General features: G+C 31.8%; 1 protein-coding gene and 1 long non-coding RNA gene across 3 annotated transcripts in view; both read right to left on the bottom strand.

Moving 5' to 3' along the window:
• Positions 1–23,130, bottom strand: part of LOC149166366 (uncharacterized) — a 143,703-nt gene that overhangs the window by 117,530 nt on the left and 3,043 nt on the right. The window contains exon 2 of one of the 2 annotated variants that reach the window (XM_089432562.1): positions 2,870–2,935. The exons of the other annotated variant lie outside the window; for it this stretch is intronic. The gene's annotated coding sequence lies outside the window, so the exon portion shown is untranslated. The remainder of the gene's footprint in view (positions 1–2,869; positions 2,936–23,130) is intronic. 2 annotated transcript variants of the gene reach the window in all.
• Positions 7,387–10,059, bottom strand: LOC149166368 (uncharacterized). The gene is made up of 3 exons (XR_016260414.1): positions 9,270–10,059; positions 7,744–7,888; positions 7,387–7,551 (listed from the first exon to the last, which is right to left on the bottom strand). It is a non-coding gene; the product is annotated as an uncharacterized LOC149166368 (long non-coding RNA).

Below are 23,130 nucleotides of genomic sequence, written 5' to 3' on the forward strand. Positions count from 1 at the left end.
ACCATCATTGCTGCCACCCAACTGTCTTGATGCAGTGTACCATCATTCAGGCTGTTTCATTTATTGGGCACAAACTTCATATTATTTCCACCGTTTTCATGATTCTTTACTATTGCTTCTGCAAATGATGATCTATAATCTAAGTTAGTAATATTCTCTCCTCTATGCTCTTATTGAGATAAATTGGAGACTCTTGGCATTAAAGTGTTCTCTCCTCTATGCTCTTAATGTGTTCCTAGAAACTCATTCAGGTGTCCGTTTCACAAATTGAGCATGGATAAAATTCATTTAAAGCGATGAAAAAAACTATCCCAATTTGTAATCACTAGATTTTCAAACTTGAAACTAAGCATTCAGCAGCACATGCATATGAGAACAATTAACTTTTAAGCATACAAGAGTATATTATGTTGCAACCTATAACTCGTTATTTTCAAGCCCAATGGGGCATCAAGAGAGACACTTTAACCTTGTGACCTTGAATCTTAAGAACATTAATCAAACAACGGAAGCATACAAACATCTTTGACTTTTGTCATGTTGAATATGGATCAACATAAGTCAACAGCTGATATAGACTTTTTTCCATTGACAAACGAGGGGCATGACTCAAAAGCAGAATTCAATCCAAAAAATCACCAAGACATTGGATTTTGTAAAGGCAGTGTTGCACAACTGTAGTCTTCATAACTGTATACATATATATGAAATCAATGCATCTTATATTTCATTCATGATCACAAGAAGATACAACATAAAATTTTATAATGTGTGGACAAAGAAGAAACATGTGAGTTTCCCCTGCCAGCATAGCCAAGGCCCATGAAGAGACAACAAGTCTGCTTTCACACCCATGGCAAGAGAAATGAGATTCTTCACTGAAGAGCTAAATCTGATCTGTAAGTGGGTGATTTGACAAGCACGGAAAAGGATCCAGGACACCATGAACCTAACAAGTGCTTTCAATATTTACTGCACATATTTTCCATGAGTCAACAATTTCCACTCGAAAACTGTTAAATGAAGGATCAATGTTCTGCTAGAATAGGATTCTGCATTTTTCCAATAACTATACTTCTTTGGATAAACAAAATATGCAATATTTCTTAATCAACGTGAAAGAAAGATTTGTTCATTCCATATCCCTTTTTAAGATGTAGACCATATTAACCATTTGCTCCAGCTCAGCAAAAAGGTTGGAGAAGGCACTCACTCATTCTTACAACCGGGACATGTAGTAACTATGATATGCATTGCAGCCAAAAGAATGCTGCAGCAGTAACTTGTAGTGAACAAAATTCCAATCTCTTTCTAAGTTTGTTCTATGATTTTTTCTACCCTAATCTGGATAAAAGCTCGTTTGTTTCATTTATAAAAATCCATAAATATTTATTATTATCCTTAACATCTTTATCATTATTTAATAGTATTACTACAACAGCTTATTACCATCCTCTGGAGCAGCCCCATATAAACATTGGTCCAATATGCATCTCCAGAATGCATATCTCTAGTTCCAGAATTTTGATAAGCCAGTCATTTCTCTGAACATGAGATATGCATCTTCTAAATGTCGTAGTCTAACAATTATGCTTTTTTTGCCCTGAAAGTTATGGAAATTCCGGCCATATTTTGAAAAAATCCGACAGGGATTTTTGTAAATCTAAGTAAAAGCTGTCTAAATTCATAAGTTTAAGTGCTTTAGGCGTTTTTGATGGTGCTGAATCCGTTTCCGCCATCAAAAACACAATTCGAACACTGCCTCTACAAGATTTTTTGAAATTTTTGTGCCCAGATTCTAGCCACTTTTGGCCGTCCGGGCAATTGCTCCGCCTCCATAGACGACTCCCTTCTAAATTTGCGACTTCAAGATACCAGAATGAATTGATGTAGATCTGTGCTATTGTACATATTCAATGCATCCAATAGACTATCTATATTCAATGCACTATTACACACAAGCACACACTCATACACACTAAGTGTTGATGTATCAACGCCACCCAAGCTATGACCATCGATTTTATAGATACAACTAGATTTAATACACAGTTGCACGCACATGATGAGATGAAGAATGATCCCTACCCCACCAGGCTGTAGAATGCACCTCGCTTCTCTGGATGCAACTAGATTCAATACAACGTTACACACATGGGCACACACCCCACATACACAGACGCACACAGAAAGAGTTGATGGATCACCATCACCAGCCCCCCTGGCTGTAAAATGCATCTGAAACTTTTAATTCGTGTCAAAAGCACATTTCTAATCAAAGCTATTGTGCAATCCCCTCCAATAGTCATATTCTTCTGCATCAGATCCATTTTTAGTATTCAGAACACATGATAAAAATCCGATTCCAATAATAATAGGATTCACGAAAAATTAAAACAATAGCCACTGTCTGGGGGAACCTGCTTCTGGCTAAACCCAATTTACCATCATTCAAACACCACACCACCCCAAACCAGAAAGGCTGAAGAAGAAAAAAAATTGACGGGAATTTCGTTTATTTTCACTGCAACTCAAATCAGTCGACGGGGCATCCAATATCCATTAGAGAAAACCAAATCAGCCTGGACTGCTCCAACCTATAGCTATCCATTGCCAAATCCATGGAATGTCCGTGTATTGACAGAAAAATAAACACTCTAAAAGGAACACATCATATTGATTTCGATGACTGCCACTAGTCACCGTTTGCCAGGGAAACCAAAAAAAAATCAATACGAAACCCCATTACAGCAGAAATTGCAAAGCAGCGCATAAGCTGAAGAACTACAGAGGACACTCCAAACAACCTCCAGATATTCATTCCAGCTACCAAATACTAATCAAGAAATATTCCGTTAGACGACGTTACCTGGGTGACCCAAATCGCCCTGCCAAATTCGCGTCTGCAGACGGATCCTCTACTCCTGCTGCTCACCTCCCCAGCACATAAATATGGAACAGTAAGTCCAGAGGGTTATCACATGATATCAATTATCCTTCATACAAATGACAGAAAACTTCAATCGGAGAGTTTTTCGGTGGTCTCGTCTATGATTGGCTGGCAAATTGGAGTTTCCGTCGAGGCGGTCAGATCTGACATTAGTGTGAACATGTGTAAGTTGTGGAGAAAGTCCAGCGTATCTTGCTTGATTGGTCCAATGGCTCAACTCTTTCAAGAGTGGTTAGTGAACATATCGGTTTATTATTGTCATTTTGGGTATCTTTTGCAAGATAACCCATTTTGTCTTTCCCAGTTGATTAAAATATTTATTATTATTAAAAGCATATATTTTAATTAAAGAATTTTTTTAATTATTAAATATATTTAAAAGAATATTGACTGAATTATTCAATTTTACATGAAAAATATCATTATTACATATCAAGAAAAAAAAATTCATGATATATGAGTGGAGTGTTAAATAATCCACTCAATCAATTATGAAATTTATATCTCAAATATATTACGGTCTATAAATCTTTCCACATTTAACCAATTAATATTTGTACTTATTGCCGTAGGCATGGTTTTATGTATTTAATTTTGCTTTAATTATGAATTAATTTGTTTTTATCGAAAATTTAGGTTACTTATCTATAATTTAATTTTGGGAATTCATTTTTTGTTTTTATTATTATTCAAATTCATTCATTTGTAAGGTGATTGGTTGAGGTTTTATTATGGGCTCTCTAAAATAACTTCATTTTTATTACTTAATAATTTTTTATTTTAGTTTTATTTAATTTTATTTTAACTTTTTTATTTTGATTTTTTTCCTTTTTTCTATTATTATTTTCATGAATTATAATTTTTTCTCCATATTTTCAATTTAAAATCACTTATTATTATATTAAAATTATATTTTAATAAATATAATTATATATACATAAAAACACACACACACATATATAACTGTATATAGATAAACAATATTAGTTGATTATAATTTTTTAATTTTTTGTGATGGCTTTTAATCATACAACATTTTATTACTTGTTTTATTTTTGTTATGGAACTTTTGTATTTATTATTTTTTAGTTATAATTAAGTTATATTTAAGCTAAGCAGCGAGTACCACTAGTTACAATGTAGCCCTTGTTTATTATAGGTAATTAGTTTTTCCAAAATGCTTTAAAAGTATTTACATTAATATTAAAAACAAAAAAACTCAATACTTCACTCTTTGTGTTAAGTATTATTCGTTATTGGATAATTTATAGTGTTGTTTTTGTACTTTGCATGTTATTTGGTAATTTGATATTATCTAATAATATGTATAATTTTTTATTTGGTAATTTGATATTATTTGATTGAGATTTGTTATTTGATCATTTAAATAGTAATTTTATAATTGTAGTGATCAATTATTTGTTTGCAAAGCTTTTTGGTACCATGGTAGAAAATAGAACTAGCAATTGCCCCAAAAGGTGCAAAAGGAGGCCGATAGATTTTTAAATTCCAAAATAATATGAAGAATACATTTGTAAATGTGTATACCTTATATATTAAAAATTTAAATTTTATATAGATATTATAAAAGATGATATTTTAGTTTTATAGATCTTTATTATTATGTATAATAAACTGTACAAATTTATATATAATTATTTAAATTATATAACTATTGAAAACCATCTTTTAAATTTAATTAAAATGTTGCAACTATTTTACCTCATGATGTAATATTCAAACACTAATTATTTTCACTAAAAAAAGCCCAACTAGACTTCCATGTTTCCATGTAGAAGACTTGTAAACAACTAGTCCTTTCAAACAAACCAACAAATATATTTCAAAACTACAAAATTAGTCGTGTTTCCTATATATGGATATACAATTAATAAATTTATATATAATTATTTAAATTATATAACTATTGAAAACCACCATTTAAATTTAATTAAAATGTTGCAACTATTTTACCTCATGATGTAATATTCAAACACAAATTATTTTCACTAAAAAAAGCCCAACTAGACTTCCATGTTTCCATGTAGAAGACTTGTAAACAACTAGTCCTTTCAAACAAACCAACAAATATATTTCAAAACTACAAAATTAGTCGTGTTTCCTATATATGGATATACAATTAATAATAGTTGTGTTTCCTGTATATGTATATACAATTAATAATCGTCATTGGTATTTGTTCTACTCTAGGACTTCTCATTTGGAAAACTACTTAGAGGTTGCATAAACAAAAAGAGGGTCTAATTTTGTTTACAGATTTATTAATCCATTGAACCGTCCTGTAAGATTCCTTCTCGCCAAATCTCCAGCAATAAGAGTATCATCGTGACATGTTAGCTATAAACAAATGTTACCTTATATGTTCAATAGCAAATCGAAGAAACATGAGGGCCTTGATTCTCCTAGAGAAAAAGAGGGATAGGGAGAATGCAGATATGAACTAAATAAATGCAATAGACAAGTAAACAAGTAAATACTTCAGATGAGGTAGACATTAAAGCTCATAAATGTAGCTACAAATGGCCTCAAATTCTGAACCTCACATGCAATCATTTTGGACTAAGAAAAATAAAGAATCCTTCCCTAAACTTGGTATCCATTCTTGTGCATATTGAGTACACAAACCCTTGTTGATAGCTACTCGGAAGAAGTTACATTTGAGATGTGATTGGAGAGCACCAATCTTTTGAAGTCTTCTTGCAAAGTTCATATTTTCATGGAATCACAACTCTCTATTTTCTATCCTGCCAATTAATGACTATGATGACTGTTAATATCTCAGAAGAACCTAATTCTTTAGTAAGCTTGGAATATTTTTAAAAGAATATTTTTAAAAGAAGCATGCAGTATCATAAAACTTATTTCTTATGTTATATAATACAAATAAATTTAATTATATAGTTGGAAAATGAAAATTAATATTTTTAAAATATGAGTTTAGATAATTGTTTTTAAAAAAAGTTGTTTTAAGTGTTATTTTTGGAGTTGTCTTGATTTCTATTATTTAAACTATTTTTTTTTTATTATATATATATATGAATTCGGCACCCTTAAAAAAATCTTGATTTGTATTATTTAAAATCTTGATTTGTGTTATTTAAATTGATTTCTTTTGAGTGCATACATAGATTTGGTTCCTTTTAAAAATCACACAAATTTATTTTATTTAATATATATATATATATAAGAGAATAAAATCATATCAAATTTCAAATATTTAAATAAAAAAATTATAATACTTGGATAAATAGGGTACTCATTCTTAATATAAATAACTAAACATATAAAGATAAAATAGCCAATAAATTAAGCAATGGTGGTAATTGTGTGAGTAGTTGAATTTGATCAAGAAAAAAATTAAACATAATGAATAATCTTTCCCAAAACACTTTATAATTAATTATAATTAATTGACATAATTAATTATAATTAATTGACATGAATTTTTTATATATTGTATTATGTAATTTTGACATGAATAATAAAATATTAAGATGTAAATTTGAAAAGATTATTATGTTAAATTATAAATAAATTAATTTAAATTAAAAATAAATAATAAATTTAAAGAAAATTTAATCTAATAGTGACTTCTACAATATTCATTTTAAATTTTAAAAATAGGAATTATTTATGCAATATTTATTTTAAATTTTAAAAATAAGAATTTACATGTTTTTTAACAGTTAAATTTTAAAAATAGGAATTTACATGTTTTTTGACATTTTAGAAGAAGAAATAATTTAGATATTTAACAATGTAATTAGGGAAACAAATTATTCACCAAACTATTAAACCTAAAAAAAATTAATATTTTTTTAACATATTATGTAAGGTATATCTAACTTATAGATGAAATCTTCTTGTTAACTTATAGATCAAATCTTCTTTCACCCAAATCCATTAATCCAATAATGGTACAATTTAAAGCAATTTAAAGTAAGAGTGTGATTTTTTTTTTGTTTTTTAAAATGCATAAATAGATTGAGTACACATTAAACAACTTCAGCTCAACTCAGGTTTTTTAAAATTTCTACCAAATTTTGATTAAAAATAAATAGAATGCATAAATAGATTGAGTACACTAAAAAAATGAGTATACATTAAACAACTTCAACTGAGGTTTTTTAAAATTTCTACCAATTTTTTATTAAAAATACTAGTACAATTTAAAGTAAGAATGTGATTTTTTTTTGTTTTTTAAAATGCATAAAAAGATTGAGTACACTTAAAAAACCCCAAGGCACTAAAATTTTATTGATTAAACAACTTCAACTTAGGTTTTTAAAAATTTCTACCAAATTTTTATTAAAAATATCCATATTTTTTATTAAAAATACCAAAAAAAAATATGCGGAAAAAAATCATTTCAGCTATAAATGAAATTACACCTATTATATAATATAATCATTAAAATTAGTAAATTTTATTTTCATCGAGATGGGAAACCTTCCTATCTTAAAAGATGTTATCTTATAATGTCATTGCTGGAAGATGATCCTATGGAATTCATAACTTGAGACGTTGAATAATTCATAAGCGAGGTCATCTTCTTCAGCAACCGCAAGCACCGTGTTGACCTGCATTTCCAGAGCTCAACCGCTGAGTACTAATAATATAACCTAATCAAGATTATTTCTATCTGCAAAGCAAGTAACGTCAGAATGGCTGTTTTCGCATTGCCCAACTACGAAGTACCAACAATTCAACCTAATCTGGATTATTTCTGTTCTACAAATGAAGAAGTAATATCAGGAGGACATTTTGCGCACCTAATCTGGATTATTTCTGTTCCACAAATGAAGAAGTAATATATGGAGGACATTTTGCGCATTGCACAAGCACCGATAAGGTGATAACAGTGCATTAGTTTGGCAACTGCATCTCCCTGTACGTGTGTAATTGGTACACGATTTCCTGTGTAAACAAATTTAAGAATTTAATCAAGATGTAAATATAATGCATGTGAAGAGATATATAACATTTCCTTTTTTGAGGAGACTAAACTTAAAAGTTTGTTGTTGTTGTTTTGCTCACATGCTCATTTCAAACCCTACCCTAAAACATAAAAGAAAGTTTAGTTATTTAATTAAATAGATTAATTTTGGAAAACATGAGATGCATAAACAAAATTACAATGGTATACAAACTCATTACTTATAGTTCATTGAAACAAGATTGCTACAGAATTTATTGACAAATGAACCTTGATTCTATGCAAACCCATCCCATCAATTAAAAAAAGCGGTTAATTATTCAAACAAGAATGGAAGATGCAGATGGCCAGGCTCTTCCATTATTTGGATGTCAAAATCGCTTGTCACTGAACGATAATTACAGAAGTTACTGCTTGGCAAATGGATAAACACTTCAAATTTGCTTCCTCTGAAATAAGCTGGTATTAAGCACCAATTGCAATATGTTATGGAAAAGTGGTATAGTTGTCAAAGCATTCTGTTCTGTATTACAGAATTATATGCAATAAACACATTTTGTTTTGAAAGAACATATTATCAATTATCCATATTTTTGCAAATTTTAGCAAATGACATGAAATTGAGCAAAGAATCTATTTTTTACGAAATTGGTAGCCATGCCCTAACAATTTACGGCTGTTTGTTTGAAAATATACATGGATCAATTGTATTGGTCTATTAAGTTATGGATAACGTGTTAGTAAGAATTTTGTTTAACAATCCAATTATGAACAGAATATAAGGACTATACCTGAAGGTTCTTTGCAGTGTTACATACTATGATTGGCATTTAAAAGTTTATATTCCCAGGTATGAAAGACAACTCAGGGTAATCAAGCTACATGATGGGAATAAACATTTGGGTAATCTCTGAAATACAACCCAACAAATAAATGAATGAAATATTAAAATTGCAGATGCATATACAATACTTTGATATAAGTTTATTTGACCAACGAAAACCAAATAAATATACTTTAGCTTTAATTGTGTTAATACAACTTCCTTGACCGGATCCTCTCAAAAATAGGACGGTTTTACCCACAAATTTCTTCTTTAAACTGATCGCGGTATATGGACTGGTCTGTAAAACTTTTTAGTTTTTATTTATTTGGGAGAAAAAGTATACATATTAATACCCTGTATCACCTATTCGTTAGTTCGACACAGCAACGTGTGCGTTATTATACACATGATTTGCTTAGTTTGTAGCACAAAGATCGAACCGAAATTTTCAAAAAGCTGCGCCTTAATCCTAACTCTGGCGAACACAATAGAGTGTCATTTTGTTCAAATGCAAGCAATTTTGAATATCTTCATACCTTGGGGCGCTCCATGGTTATGGGGCGGAACTTCCGAGTAAAACTGTCTGCCAAGAGAACGGCCTGTAATGGCACCACGACTTCATCATCGGCCACCTCTGCAACCTTCGAACCCCTTTTCTGCGCCATTCTTCTTCCTTCACCTTCTCTTCTGTTTTTCCTTTAGCTTCTCCTTCTGCTACTGCTGGCGGTTGTGGTGAATTGAAATCATTACCCAAACCCCTCATGCTCTGCTACAGCAGTGCATCAGACACCAAAACACCGAATTAAAAGTCCTTGCTTCCAACTTCAGGGGCCGTCTCTTCTGAATTAGAAGACTTTTCCATTGAATGTTTTTGCGGGCTGCCTTCTTGACACAGAATTCGCTATCTGAAAGCAAACCGAACCATATTAAAAAAATATGTGTGAGGAACCAAAGCCACTGTAAATCCTGAAAAGAAACTGAATGGTGCTTCCAGAGACGTCGGACTGGTGCTTCCAGAGACTTGCCGACGTGTTTGTCTCTGAGAGACCCTTCTATGCGTTTTAATGCAATCCAATCGTGCACCATAAGTTTTATGTTCAGTGCCATAAACTCCACGAAACATTCGAACGGACTCTCCTGGAACCTCGGTTAGAAGGTGCGCACAGATGTCAAGTGGAGAGTGTTTTGGTGGCTTAAAAACTGTGAACAGATGTCAGATGCACATTAAAAATTAGACGGTCGCACTGATTTAAAAGAAGGCTTATTTCCCTGCTGTATGCCCGCCAGAGGTCGACGCCAGGTGTCATCCTCAGAATGAAAGGGACGACGAAAGTCTCTTTCAAAGGGAAGGCCTATCGGCCTAATTAATAAGTGGGCAGAAGTAAAAGAAAAGAGGGTAAGAGGAGAAGCGGGTTTTAGGTTGAAGCATTTTACAGTGGATCATAGTATCACGTTGAGGCACCTTGTTGAAAAAGGTTTGGGAGGACAAAGAAGAAGTATTTTGTTGTTTTGTTGACTTGAAAAAAGGCATTTGACACAGTCCCTAGAGAAAAGTTATGGCGTTGAATGGAAGAACTTGAAATTCCTTTGCATTATAGAGTCGTTGTTTGTAGACTTTATGAAGAAGTGAAAGTCAAAATTAAAACCTCAGCGGGTATTTCAAAAAGCTTTAGAAGTGACATTAGAGTCAAGCATGGTTGTCCTCTATCCCCTACTCTTTTTAGTTTATATATTAACAAACTGGAAGAGTGTTGCAAGGTGGAGATGGTGTTCAGTTGGGGGAGTTTGTGATAAAGCTTCTTTTATATGTTGATGATCTTGTATTGATTTCTAAATCGGCCCATGGATTGCAGATGCACCTATATGCCCTTGAGCATTTTTGTAGAGCAGTGGGGATGCAAGTCAATACTAGTAAGACCAAAATAATGATTTTCTCTAATAAAAAAAGAAAAGCTAGCATACGTTCTTCTTTGAAGGCAACATTTTTTAAGAAGTAAATGAGTACAAGTACCACGAGATTGATTTCAATAACAAACTTAATTGGGAGGACTGCAAAAAGAAGAGAATTTTAGGAGGGTGGAAAGCATTATATGCTCTTCAAAACATATGTAGAGAGGCAAAGTTATGGGATTGGAAAATGATTAAAGTGCTTTTTGGACTCCTAGTTTGTCCAGTGATGCTATATGTGTGTGAATTGCGGGCTAGCAGCACCCCGTCTCAAAATGGAAACAAATTGAGAAAGTCCAAAAATGCTTGATCATGAGCAAGTTCAAAATAAAAAGTTTGGTACCTTGTGAGATAATGTTGAGTGAAACAGAAGCAACTCCCACCGAAGCAATTGCTATGGTGTGGCTCATAAGATATCTAAAAATAATTAAGCAAATGGGAGTAGGTAGATGGCCTAATGTTATCTTCAATGAAGGTACGAGTGAAAGAAAGAAAACATGGATGACACAAAACTACACATGGATGCAAAAATGGAATATCTACATCAATGCATGGCCCACAAATAGCAAGGAGCTAAAGAATTTTGTTATAGAGAAGTTTCATAAATGGATATGGGGAAAATAGTTGGGTAGAAAGAAGAAGTACTACATTAAGGAATCCAACCCTAAGTGTGATCTACAACAAAAAGAGTTCATTGGAGCTAGCATTCTGTGGAGGGAAAAGGTTCTTATTGCTTAATTAAGAACCAACTCGCATAAACTTTGATGTGAAACAAGATGGTGGAAAAGGCCCAAAGAAGCTTGGGAAGAATGGGCGTGTACATTTTGCATGCCTGGGGTAGTGGAATCAAAAAACATTTCATTTTGGAATGTGATGCATCCAAGGACATCATAGAAATTTATGAAATATGTTAGCATCGGTTTCTTGGCATTGTCTTTTTAGCGAGGGGATTGTTGGAAGGTTGGGTCAGCTTATCATCAATTTGAATAAGAAAATTGAATTGCAAAAGGCGAAAAGCAGGGAACTGATGGTCCCATATACTATTTTTAGTCTCGTGGATGTTAAAATATCATTTCATTTCATTATTTGAGTAAATGAGAAAAAATAAATATGAATTTAGAAATGTAAGGTAGTTAATATTTGAAAATATAGATGATGAGAATATGCACCATCTTTCATTTATAAAGAGATTTAGATTAAAAGAAAAATTAAAGGATGTTTATAAACATAATTATTATTTATATATATTTACTTATAGTCAGTTAGTTTAAAAATAATTAAAATATTGAAATTAACATTTTAAAAAATTCAATTTTCATGAGGGCCTAATTTGGAGCAAGGGGCACCTTAATGTAGTGGTGGAAGACTTGATTACACTTACAAATAATCATCTTTTGACTAGTACACACATAAGTGGATCAAAGCCCTTCAAGTTTGAAAAACCCTTTAGGGAGTGGAAGCACTGTGAAGAAATCACTTGCATTTAAGAATATCTTTTCAAGAAACCAAACCTTACACCTCCACTCCATCTAGTCATTCCAATTGAAATTTCCATGTCTTCTAGATAGTTTCAATTAACTTAAGGTTTTTTTACTTCACTTAGAATTTACCAATAATGTGGCATAATTTCTTACATAATAAAATGTTGGTCAATAAACCTTTTTATGTATATTTAGTTAGTATATGAACATTTGGAACAAAAAATATTAACTTATATTGTTAATGATTTCCATTCGGATAAATTACACAAAAAAATGATATTATGCAATATTAATTTAATATTAAATTACTTATTTACCAAAAACATAAATAATAAATAATAAATTTAATAGCCTTTCAATTGAGTTAATGTTTTTTACATATAATTATTATTTGTAAAGTATTCAAAATAACATACTATTATTCATATTTATATGGTATCTAAAATAGCATATAGTATCAAAATTGAATATTTGTATCACTTTTCTAATTAAAACTTTCCTATATAAAAATTAAGGTTTTATATTTAATACATTTAATACATTATTTAAATTTAACAAAGGTTTAGAATTAAAGTTTAATGTTTAATATATTGTTTAAATTTAATATATAGTTATAAATTTGGTTTATTAAATTATTTTTAATAATTTTAAATATATATGTTAAAATATTCATAGATGGGGTTTTTTATTATTAATTAAAATTTTAATTTTTGCGAAGGTTATTTATATTAAAAATTGTGGAATACTTTGAGGTAGTGTAAAATGTGTAGTTGTATTTAGAATTTATATTAATATTTTTTTATGATTTATGTATGTATAAGTGAATCACAATCTATCTTTATGTCTCTTTTATATATGTGTGAAATCTTACTAGCACTATGAGGGTGTAGTTTTTGTAAGGCATTTAAGGTTTGAAACTTACTTTAATAAAGATGAGGCATCCAAAAAACAACCATTTTAAAGGTTGGTGTGGCCCAAGTTAAGTGTGATCCCCTGGTGTGACCCAAGTTAAATGTGATCACCTAGTATAACCCAAAATACTTGTGATCCCTAATAATTTTAACGATTTAAATACTCTTCGATTGACCATAAATTAATTCTACAAATCACATAAATACCAACAAACTAAAAATTTTTATACATATAAATAATTATAATAATGTGGACTATAAATGTATCATATTTCAATTTATTTTTTAACGACCTAGATTCATCTTAACTCTGGTTCTACCAAGCACTCAGAAGGATCAAATCTCTTTACATCTCAAGAAATTTGATCCCTCTCAGCGCTTGGTAGATCCAGAGTTAAGATGGATCTAGGTTGGTTTAATTACCCCTTTAAATAGGTCATATTCCACATGTTAGAGAATGCCTCTCGGTGCAATATTTTTTAAATATGTGTATAGACATGAAGTATTGATGGATCATATTTCAATCTAATCTTTAAAAATGTTTAACCTAATTTTCTTTGATCGATGTGTGGATAACGAATTCATCGGACAAAGTGGGGAGGGGGTAAGCCCGCCACTCCACTGCCTCTCCTTGCATTAAAGAGGAGGGGATGGTGTGGCTATCCCACCCCATGCATTCACACATGCCAATTAAATTCACATTCCCCTGCGTGAAAATGGTAGCCTTCATTCCCACTACGCACTCTTGTATCCCATGTCGTTGCTCCATGTTTTTTTGTTACATCTGAGGTGTTTTCAAGTGGAAAGTAGGATATTTCCACCATGGCGCTATATTTTGGGGCGTGTTGGTTTATGGAGGCCCTGACCCTTATGGCTTGGAACCTCGACGCAGACCTCTCATGATAGAATTTTGAGCTTAGAACTAGGGAGCGATCGAAGCGATTGCTAGCTTGGGGATTTATAGCGTCCATAGGAGCGTGGTATGTCGTATGCAACATTCCAACACCCGATGGGCCATCAACACAAGGGTAACTCCTTCTATGTCCAATTTTAGCAAAATTTCTAGCTTGATTTTACTTGCATAGTGGAATTTGACTTAAGATTTCTAGGGTGTTTTAGTGGTGTTGAATCTCATTGGAGTGTCCTAGGTAATTTGGTTTATTGTCCCCGCCCAAAGATACCCCCTAAACCTACTGTCTCGATCATTATTAACTCACCCCATCCCCTATCCAACCTAGACGCATGGAGTAAGGCTCCTTGCTTTGTCTTGGTTTCATTTGGTTTGTTTCATTGGTTTGCCCCTCCTTTGGGGATTCTCTTTCCTTGTTCCTTTTCTTTTTTCGAAACACTATGCCCCACTAATGTATGCGCTCTTGTCGGGAGTTTGGAATTTGTGGCCCTTCGGGCAGACCTCAAGGTTAGACGCAAGGCCAGGTGGCTATTGCTATCTTTCACTCATCCACTCCACTTGAATTCCAAGCGGAAATCAAATAGTTAGAAGCCTTAGAAGCCATGCCTATTATAATTCAGAGATTCAAACAGAAGTAGCTAGTTGGGTCTTGGACCTTGGCCACGCCAGGGGACAATGCAGCCAATACCTTAATTCTATCACCCTCCATCAGCAAATGATGATGTTCCTGGGTAGGGAGCTCAAAGAAAAGTATGAGGACCATAATGATCATTACACGGCTCAATGAAATCCAAAAAGTCTAATGCGACCAACTCTCCTGCTTGGTCAACCTCAAGACCTGTCTAGCACATGTAGGTCGCCTCCAATGTGGCCCCAAACCTGCAGCAGGCACCAATGCTCAAGCTTTGGCCCCAATAACATCTTTTGACAAAATGATGTTCGCCCAATCCTTTTGGCTCATGCTCTGGTGTCAACAATTTATTTTTATTTCTAGTAAAGAAAAAGAAAGAAAGAAAGAAATTATTTTAACGTTCACGAGGCTAAAGATAGCATATGGGACAGATTGCTTCTTCATCTGCTTAATGTATTCGATCCTTTTTCTGTGAAGCTTCACAATAAATGCTCCTAGCTTCTCGACAATCCCCTCGTTAAATGTATGGCTAGTTGTAGTTGGTAAATGACATGTTGTAATTTTGATATTATCTCTATCAATGGCTTAAAAGTAGACCAACTACAAAGTTTTGGTGGTTTTGGATGTCAGTCAACTACCCTCACTGTCTTTGGTCTGGTTTCCCTTATGGCAGACCACAATGGCGAATCCAACAAACTATGAACTCTAGTTTTTGTATAACAATAATTTTAAGGAAATAATAGAATTTAATTAACAGAAAAATATTAGCCTAATTTTATATATATATATATATATATATATATATATATATATATATATATATATATATATATATATTTGTAAGCTTGGTAGGACTACATCTTCAACATGTCCAACTTCGCACCCTAGTCGGGAGATAGCACAAGATTTAAACCCAAGACTTCTTCTGGTTCGGTAAGACTTCATTTCCATGACCATTGCTAATTAAACTACCCCAAACAAACAAAAAATATAAAATACTATAATTTTGTATTAATCATAAAAAAAAATTTGATAAATAAAATTTATTTTAAATTATAAATATAAAAAATTAAAAAAAAAATTGTAAATGGAAATTTTAACCAAATTTATAAATAAAAATTAAATTAAATTATAAAATATTAAAAATAATAATAAATTTTAGTTCAATAAATTCTTATAAACATTTGGCAAACATAGATTTTGACTTTGCTTCATATTCTAACTTCAAGTTTTGAAATCATACGTCACATAAACGCCCTTGATATAATTTAATTTGTGAGGTTCATGTGATTATTATTTTACCCAAATTTTTATTATTAGTGGACCTTTGTAAATAAACTATTTTTTTTTTTTCAAAAAAAGGGTGCAGATAAAGATATAACACTAAAGATGGTGTTGATGCGATTATTTTTTATATAAATTTTTTATTGGATATTGGTAAATAAATTTAATTTTTTAATCGCTTGGAAAAAAGATATAATTTAAAATATTGTTATATAGTTTGAGTGGGTTTAATGGCTAAAAGTATGTGCATCAATGCACTTCGAATTTCAGAATGAAATGAATGAATTTGACGGATCTCTTACCTACCTAATCCTGGAAAGAAAACGTAATAATATAAGATATAAGATCAGAATAGAACCTATTCATCTCGATAGAACACAAATGAGTGTTTTTTTAAGAAGTTACATGTTTAAAACTAGAGGGGTAGAATATGTATACCTTCGTAAATTAGTAATCAAATCGGAAATAGGTCCCTTATTCCATAAGCAAGAAAGTCTCATATACTCTTAGCTCATAAATAAGAAAGTCTCATATACCGATTTCTCTCATCCCATAAACAAGAAAGTCTCATATACCAATTTCTCTCATCCCATAAACAAGAAAGTCTCATATACCAATTTCCCTTATCTCATAAACAAAAAAATCTCATATATCCTTATCCTATAAACAAAAAAGTCTTGTATACCAATTTCCCTTATTCCATATGCAAGAAAATCTCATATACTTTTATCCCATAAATAAGAAAATCTTATATACCAATTTAAAATTAAACTGTAACTTTAAAATTAATAGTAATAATAATAATATTATTGTTAATGAGTCAATACTATTTTGTTTTATTTAGATACAATTAAACTTTAACTTTAAAATTAATAATAATAATAATAATAATAATATTATTATTATTATTATTATTATTATTTTGTTTTGTTCGGTTCGGTTCGTGAAATGTAATGGAGTTTTATTTTACTTGTACCTTGGCATGTGCCGTTAGCTGGCATTTGCCGTTAGCATCAAGGCCGTTGTAGAAGATAGGCATTAAATAAGTGGTGCCTTTTAATTAAATAAGTGGCGCCTTTTTGGTCAACCTCGCATAGCTTGGGGTTTTCTAAAAATTAAATATAAATTTTTAATATAATATCCTAGAGTAGTTATGAACGATATACATATAAAAGTAAAAAGTTAAATGGATAACACTTACTGAATGATGTGCTATAAAAATTTACTTTGGGGGGGTGAACAGAGCGCTAGTGGTATAAAGGTTGATGCAGTGGAAAATTAGGTGAGATTTTGATTTAAAAATTAAAAAGGAGATTTCGTTTGTTTCACATGGTTAAGTGGTTATAAAATGTTTTAACTTTTATATGGTTTTGAATTTGGTATTTAAAAAAAAATATTGTTTATTTAAAATATAATATAATAATAGTTTAATTTTAAAATTATAATTGAGTTAGACATTAAATTGGTATATAAGATATGTTTGTTTAAGTAAAGAGATTTCATAGTGTAATAATTTGATTGCTAAAATTTATGGAGGTGTATCTCACGAGGAGGTATATTTTCCCTGTTGTGACAAGGCTCAAGGACTAGGTTCCTCCACTCTCATGGAGTCTCAACATTGGTTAAGTAATAAATTCCTGATATATCTAATTTACAGGTTGTTGGGTATACTCTTGGTGTTATAGTGATAGTCGCTGGGTTTGATTTTGTGCCTTGCCCATATTACTCCAACGAGTTATTGATTCACCATGGTAAAAATTAAAACAAAAAATGTTTATGGAGGTGTAGTCATGTGGGTTTAGTTTAAGTGGTTGGGGAAATGGTTTGTTATCCTCTCCACCTGACTTTAATTTACATAGAGGGACATGTTGGCCCATTGAGATAAGGCTCGAAGAGAAAGCATCAAATTGGTGTATGAGACTCTCTTGTTTCAGCGAAAGAAAGCCATGTTTGCACAACAATTTGATTGGCTAAGTTTACGAAGGTGTAATCCCATGGGCTAAGCCTAAGTGGTTGGGAAAACGAATTGTTATCCTATCCACTTGGTTTCAATTTCCATAGAAAGACATGTTGGCATTTTTTGTGATAAGGATCGAGAGTAGGCACCTGCTCAGATAGAGTCCACTCTGGTGGGGTTGGGTCGGCTCGACTCTTGCTCAGTCATAAATTATTGGTATATCTAGCTTGCAGACTATTGAATATACTCTTGGTGTTATTGTGGCATTTAGAAGGTTTGATCCTGGGCCTTGTCTAGATTACTACACCAAGTTATTAATTCATTATGGCTTAAAAAAATAAATCGTAAATTTTATATACTCTAACCTCTTTGCTTTTGAACTTGGTATCTCTTATGAGGAAGCACACGTCCTTAACCATTAGGCTCACTATTATATGTATGTATTTTTAAGAAGTAACTAAATTGTTATTTATAAGGAATTTTTATTTTTTATAAATAAGAAAACTTTATATATAATAATTTGGTGTTTAGTTGAAACGTGAGATTAAATTAAATTATTATTATTAGTGTGAAAATTTACATTAAAAAATGTAATTTTTAATATGTGATTAGTTAGCACTTGAATGAGGTGTCATTTGTAAGGAGAATGACTCTCCCCATGTGCCTTGAGGGACATCATTTGCATGATGGAGCATCTGCAAGTTGTGAGGTTTACATAAAGGAGGAGGATGAGGTTTATCAGCATAAAGCAAGCCTATTTGTCATATAGTTTCTAGCATGCTTTCAATAGTCTAACCACCTTACATGCCATCATGGAAGAAATAAGGGCTTTGGTTTTTTTGGTCCTCTCCAAATTCAAAGGCAAATGGTCAGTGAAAAATGTTGAGGCATCATAATGCAATGGTTGTGATGGTCTCCTCCTAAGGGTTGACTCCCCTAGATCAACTATAATCTTGTTGGTCAACTTCCTAATTTGGTGCTTTATGTTATTTGTTTCAACCCTCCATATTTATGTTGTTTATTCTTATTATCCATGTCTAGTCTAGTTCAAGAAGGGTAGTCTAGTTATTTTTGCAAGATGGGCAAGTTCCTCTTTGACCTGGAATCTCTCTTCCCATGTGCCAAGCTCTTCCTTTGTCCCTCTTTGATGCCCCTTCCTTCATACCCTAAATTGTTTGTTGTCATTATCATTTTGTTACATTCAACTATGCCAAACTTGGGTAATGAAAGGGGTCTAGAGTATGATGGTTGGCTTTGGTGTTGATCTTGGCTCAATGCCAAAAACTCCATCCTTGATCCATCACTAAAGCCCAAAAGGATGTCATGAAGGCAATCATAGAATACCACAGACAATTCTCCACTTAAGTGAAGGAACAAATGGCCCAGTGACATAACTCAATTGTGTACAAAAGAAATAAACTTTCTAAAGACTAGATTAAAGCTAAATTTGAGGGATGGATTCCTATTATGGCTTGCTCCCATACAATAGATACCAAAATGTTCAAGCTCACTAAACTTTACAAACTCAATAAGGTCTTTATTGCCTAAACTGTGGAGGTAAAAGGGCAACAACAACAAGGCATTCTCCATAAATTGAACTTGATGGACAATAATTTTGAAGCAATCTTTATAGCCATCTTTTCATTTTGATATAATAGTAACTAACCCTAAAGATAGTGGCACCGACCCTTTTAGCAGCACTTGAGTGCACTCAATGTTTGAAAGGCACACCATCCAAGTTTATTATCATTGATGAAGACCCTATGTTGTAGGAAGACACCCAGAATGGGTAGAAACAAGCACACAACGTCATAGATCAACTAATCTAATTTTTTTTCCTATGAGTTATGTCCTAAAGAGAACTAATATTCTCTTATGCTTTCTATCTTTTATTTCTTAGGATGTCATCAATACCTTATAAGCTTTAGTGTTTTCAAATATCTGAACGTTGAAATGCTTGTATGGACTTTTATTTTTGTAAGCTAACTACAATATTTATATTAATCAAGAGAAAAAAAACTATATGTAGTCAACCATTATTGGTCTACCACTTGGGAAACCATACTAGCGACAATAAATCAAAGTATTTATCCACATATTTGAGAACGATAACTAACATCAATGTCTTTAAAAAACGTACTAAGTCTAAAAATAAAAATATCTGGATGCCTTAAGTTAGAATGAGAATTAGCTATATTGTTACTACTAAAAAACAGAGTGATATGCGCATATAAAGGAGGAGGCAAAACATCCTCTTAAACATAGGTTTCCCCAACTATTATGTCTATATCCTCAAACTTTAGACTTGGAATTTTACTTTCCATGGTTTTGTCGTAATGATCCATCTATTGGATTTAAACTTTTAGTGCATCCAAATAGAGCAATATCTCTTAATGGACCTCATTTATATCAACTAAGACCTTTCCCATAATGGTCTTCAATCGCAGATACAGATCAATAACTTGCAAGTACTTGGTGTTATACTACAAGTGTTGCCTATATATGGGATTCATTATCCAAATTTTGCATGAATCTCCTCATCAATTGTACACATGTGCTTAACCCAAGCTTTGACTTCAACAATATCGATTTTGGCTTTGACTTCTAATAGAGTCTATGTCTATAAAGTTCATATAGAGAACTTTGTGTTTAGCTAAGATATGTTTAGAGGTTGGTTATGTTAGCCATAATGCCCCTATCTACTAGCATTAGCACAATCCATGGTATAATGGTCTGTGTGAATGAGACCATAGAGTTGTTGAGTTAGGTAAAGGGCTCGAGTCTCAAAAGGAGTCACAATTAAAAAGGAAAATCATGGATCAAGGTAGGAAGGTCACTCAACAAGTGGAAATGAGAAAGTGTAAATGTAAGGCCAGGCCAAGTGAAAAGCCATAAAGCCTAAGGCATGCAGACCCAGAAGGGAGGCAACCATAGAAAAAGATTAAAATGCCTTTACAAAGAATAACTTACTAATAACCAGTCCCTAATGGTCACAATCATGCTAAATTGAGGACAACCCAACATGGTAAACCATTGCAAACTACAATAGATCATTATATCATTTTTTGTGTCACTATCCATTAAAACTTGAATTGCACGATACAATTACAAAACCTCATTCATGATGGATGGATCAAAACCTAAACTACGTCAGTACTTTACATAACCTCAATCCTAAGCATTAAGGTATTATTTAATACACCTGTCATGTTGAGGTTCAAATTGATGGAGGTTGGCAACATTTGATTGTTAATGTATGTATGGAGGCTTGTTCTTAGCACTCCATTCAAGGTAAAATGCTTGCATAGACATTAAACTCTAGTTTTCTTTTTATTTTGTGTAGTCTTGGTTTTCCAAGTGATAGGCCATACATAAACATGGTTGTAATCTTTTTTGTAATATACTAATGTAAAAATTAACTAGTTTACAAATATGTGTGTGAGAAGGAGAGTGGGAGGTGGTCAACTAAAAAAATATTTATATTTCTAAAAGATTATAATATATTTATATATTTACATGGAGAGAGAAGTGAGGTGGATTTTACAATCTAATATTAAACATAATGTAACATCCAATCCTATTAATTTGTTTGGAACAATAACATTGGCGAATAACGGGATATAATATGTTAAGCAAAAATAAAATCATATTAATTATTAAAAGAAGAGGAATCTTAAGTAATTTTGTTTGTCACTATTTTATTTTTATTTTTATTAATTCACAATACAAGTATGAATTTCATGATACCAAAATATATATAAATAATTACACAAGTAAAACACCTTTTAATCCAAAATTATATTATATTTACATTTGCTAAATTTTTAATATTAATAAAATTAATGTTGTTTCTATTTAATAAATTATAAAGGTTTTTGTGGAGGGTAGAACAATTGGTGAATGTGTGTACTGTTAAGGCACTCTTTACATAATGATCATTAGTTCAAAATTGTATAGGTGTCTTACTTGCGTAACCATCAACTAGATGTTATAGTGGTGTTAAGGCACTCTTTACATAATGGTCATTAGTTCAAAATTGTATGGGTGTCTTACTTGCCTAACCATCAACTAGATGTTATAGTGGTGGTAGTCATAATCGACCCTATGTCACACAAGTATATCTAGTTGTTGATTCCTCTAGTCACAAAAAAATAATTGTGTTGAGATACGCTCTCCAACCGAGTATGGTTGAGATGTTGTAACTTAATGTCCTATTTGATATTTTGACTAAGTCAAATCACATAAAAATAAAATTAAAATATTAATGTAATGTAAACAATTTAACTCGGTCAAAATAAAATAAAATAAATAAAAATAAAAATGACCCATGGTATTGAGAACCCATGGTATTCATGTGGAATATAACCTATTTAAAGGGGGGAATTAAAACCAACCTAGATCCAATTTAACTCTGGATCTACCAAGTACCAAAAAGGATCAAATCTCTTGAGATGCAAACCTCATTTAGAGTGAAAAGAGATGTGATCCCTCTCTGTGCTTGGTAGATCCAGAATTAAGATGGATCTACGCTGGTTTATAAAATTCAATGGTTGAGAGCATGTGTTTCCTCCAAAAAGATTATATGTTCAAATTTAAAGAGATAGAATATATACACCTCCAAAAACTTTTGCAATTAAATCCAAAATTAAAAAGAATCCTTTGTCCCACAAACAAACAAACAAAAATCTCAGACAGTAATTTAATATTTGACCTAATCATAACTTTGAAATTAAATTATTAATATTATTGAATAATTAGAAATTATATTTAACATATACTTATTATCCATAGAATATTCAGATATTAATATGACATTATATATAATATTTTTTTAATACATAATCAATCAATATAACAAATTATAGGCAATTCCTATTTCATGGCCTATTGAATACTTAATGCAGCCTCACATGCAGGCCATTTAAGTTTCGCCTTTTCAGTGAAAGCACGCCCATCGAGAGGGACTTGAAGAGAGAGAGGGCGAAACTTAAATGGCCTGCATGTCAGGCCGCATTAAGTATTCAATAGGCCATGAAATAGGAATTGCCCAAATTATACATCTTCATGGGGGTTTTAACCAATGAAATGACATCAACAATTAACACATCACTGAAGGCTCTGAAGCAAGTGAGGAGTATTGACAAGTGTCTAGAGCTCCACCAAAATATTTAGAAAATTAGGATCACTCTCGCCAAGTGTCCCCTCTAAGCGGCAACATGTGAGATGAATACGTTAAAAATCATGATGTATCGAGTGGCCACGATCCTCTGGTCTAT

The sequence above is a fragment of the Pinus tabuliformis genome, chromosome 5_1 (genome assembly GCF_031772625.1).
Source record: "Pinus tabuliformis cultivar Carrire ecotype Pingquan chromosome 5_1, CPIR1, whole genome shotgun sequence".
Classification (NCBI taxonomy): Eukaryota; Viridiplantae; Streptophyta; class Pinopsida; order Pinales; family Pinaceae; genus Pinus; species Pinus tabuliformis.